This window comes from Saccostrea echinata, unplaced genomic scaffold (assembly GCF_033153115.1).
Source record: "Saccostrea echinata isolate AGI-Se365-2 ecotype Australia unplaced genomic scaffold, CSIRO_AGI_Sech_v1 ptg000054l, whole genome shotgun sequence".
Classification (NCBI taxonomy): Eukaryota; Metazoa; Mollusca; class Bivalvia; order Ostreida; family Ostreidae; genus Saccostrea; species Saccostrea echinata.
In genome coordinates this window covers 17565281-17568499 of record NW_026889803.1, presented here as the reverse complement: position 1 = coordinate 17568499, position 3219 = coordinate 17565281, and the positions used below count along the sequence as shown (strand labels likewise).

At 32.5% G+C, this 3219-nt stretch overlaps 1 pseudogene; it reads right to left on the bottom strand.

Annotated features, from left to right (window-relative positions):
* Nucleotides 1-930: 930 nt before the first annotated feature.
* Nucleotides 931-2245, bottom strand: LOC133204679 (uncharacterized; annotated as a pseudogene).
* Between the last annotated feature and the right edge of the window lie 974 nt (nt 2246-3219).

The following is a 3219-nucleotide window of genomic DNA, read 5'->3' as shown; positions in this document are numbered from 1 at the left end:
TGCTGAATACTGTGATTTATGGAAACTTCTTGTTAATATAGCCAAAAAAAGTCCTCAAAACTTAAATTTTTATATACCGGTAATGGTGTGGCTATTGAAAATGTGAAAGAATTCTGTTATTTGGGTATATATTCCTGTCAAGAAGTGGGAAGTTTAATAATGCAAAGAAACGTTTAACAGAACAAGCATTTAAAGCACTCTATGGATTTTAAGCAGAAAGATATAGATTATAGCATGTATAGTGTAAACAAGTCATCCTTAATTCTTGTGGACTGTCTTATATATAGACCAGTCAAACATTTCAAATCAATTCAATTATTAAAGAAACCAATTTGTACAAGAATGGAGAAGTATAATCGATAGTTCACCCAAATGTACATGTAATACTGTAATTATAGAATTTTTAAAACGAACTTTGGTTTTGAAAATTATTTGCTAAATTTACCAAAAGATTTCAGGATTACACTTACGAAACTATACGAACAATGTAATCATCATTTGGCAATTGAAACAGATAGATGGAATAACTATTATATTGACAGAAATTTAAGAACAAGTACCATCCGTGATTGTTAAAGTATTGGTGATGTCGTTATGTCTTGGAATGTAAGTACTTCTCGAACAACAGAAAAATACTTCTCCAAAATGAATATTGTTAAAATGCTATCATTTTCAGATTTATTGAACTAATGAACATAAACAATGTCGAAATACAAAAATCGTTGTCAAAATTCAATAACAAAATTTTCAAAACTGTCTGTCCTTCTTGAATCCTCCATAAATAATTGATAAGATGTTTGATTTATTCAATTTTTCTTTATATACGTGTCCATCTATGACCCTTTTACATCGACAATTTCTTTTCTGTTATGTTGGAAACATATTTCTTCGAGAATCATGCTTTTAGATACTAGTATAGCATTACCAAGTTCAGAAATCATGTAAATTGTTCATATTAACTTTATTAACGAATAACTTTTGCCATAAAACTGAGGTTAAATTAATACAACTTGCATCTAAATATGTCGGATTTTTCAGTAGTTTTAAAAAGATCTCTGAACTACTGTGTCTCCAGTCTCCGAGGTCAAGATGTCGAAATTCAAGATATACTAGACTCATCAAATTACTCAATATGGGCATTGTGTTATCATTTTCACTGAAAGTAAACTTAAGGTCGTTCATATCTAAATTTTCCAATGGCATACTCATAACAGGTACTTGATATACCAGTATATTAAATGTTTCGCTTAAGATTTTTTTTTTAAAATAAGAACAAATATTCGAAGCTATTGATGTATAAACCATCTTTTAATATACAGTACTTAACAATAAGATATTGTAAATTTTGAAGACAGTTGTTTTCGAAAGTGTGCGACAAGTCGAGGTATGCAAGGTCAGGCAAATCACAGGAATTACTATTATTTTTTAATAGGTTTTTCCAGAAAAAATTCCGTAAAAACCAACGGTAGATTCGTGAGTGGCAAAGTCGTTTTTACGTCCAATCTTCGAGGTGTCTAAAATGGATGCTATGACTGAGGTCGAATTCAGTGAGGCTGTGTAGTCCCTCTACGTAGGTCATCGGGAATGTCGTCATGCAGCTCGTTCGCTCTCATTGACAGTTTTCTAAGTGACAGGGGGAAAATGCGTAATTCTCCGAAAGTATTTTATCATTCATGAAAATGTTGTCCAGTATTAAAGTTCCCAGTTTTGTATTGTTTAGTCTCTCTAATGCATGTTGAATGGTTCCTCCAATATCTGGGTTATTGCTTAAAACAAGGTACTTGAGGTTATTAAAATTTGAAAAGAAACCTACTTAAATTGTGTTGATACTGTTGTTAGAGAATGTAACCTCTTCTAAACCTTTTGTGCAAAATGAAATCACTTTTGGTTAATGTGGGTGTCCAAGAGTTCATAATCCTGCATGTTTTGTTATAACATAACTTGTAATAAATACGGCATCTCCTTTGCAAGGTTTATGACATGTAAATTCTGAATAGTCTGTGCATTTTATCATCATACAGGAGGTATCAAAAGATTGGACATCACCGATATTTGCATTATCAGCAAATCTTTCAGAAAAAAGGAAATATTACATCCTAACAAAGCAAACGCATATTTCTGTCCTTTGCAAACATTAATTACAAATAACACTGTCCTAATTAAGGTACATTCCCCTTTTTAATCCCCTACCGGAGAGGACTATGATTTCCTCCTCGTCTGCCTGTGTGTCTGTCTGTTTTTCCATCCGTTTGTCAGTCCCTCTGTCCTACTTGGTTTTCCGCACTTATTCCTTAAATGGATGCAAATATTGAGTCGAGTTTTGGTATGTGAGTCTACCTAAATGAGTTACGGATCCGATGTGCATTTTGTTCCGCTTCAATGACTTTTGATGGAATTACGTTCTTTTCAGTTTTTAAGGGAACGAGATTACACTTGTTGGTAGGGGACTTGTATTGCTTATACAATAATCTGACAATGCTTGTTCTTTCTGTCATTTTGTCCTTTTTTAGACCCCCATGGGTTCTGGCTTAAGGGGATGAAGGATACATGGTCACATGACTTTGTTAAACTACGTCATAGTCTCCATTTATATAAGTGCAAAACGTGTAAAGCATCAGTTCTTGTATAAATTTTGACATTTTTTTTTCTTTAATTACCATCTTATATTAAAAAAAAATAAAAAGTTCTTGTAAACATTAACAAATTATGAAAAAAGATTGATCCACTCCTCTGTTTCTTTAAACTGCGCGTCCAACAAGTCGGTGACGTCATACACGATCTGCTAGTACAGCAAGATCATACTCGGTGAATACAAGGGCGGTATTATTATGTAAAAACAGGTCATCATCAGTATATGATGAAATATTTTGAGAAACAGGGAACATAAAAATTATTTTTGCAAGGCTGATGATGGAAATCTTTTGTAGGTATATCTTATTTCGCTTATTTAGCTTACGTGTGACGTCATAGTTAGTTTTTCCCGTACTCGAGAAATGTAAACATGACAAGTTTTTGTCCTGCTTATGTCGTCTTTAACGATGTCCTGTGCAATATTGAGGTCAGCATCACCATTCGAAATTTTTACAGTTAATAAATAATTTGAAGGACTTGCATTTCAACGTAAATTTAAAAATATTGAATGATAGGATTTTTTTGTAAATTACGTTTTTTGTTGTTTAAGTTGTCTTAAAAAGTTCGTAATTTTCCCTATCCAGATGC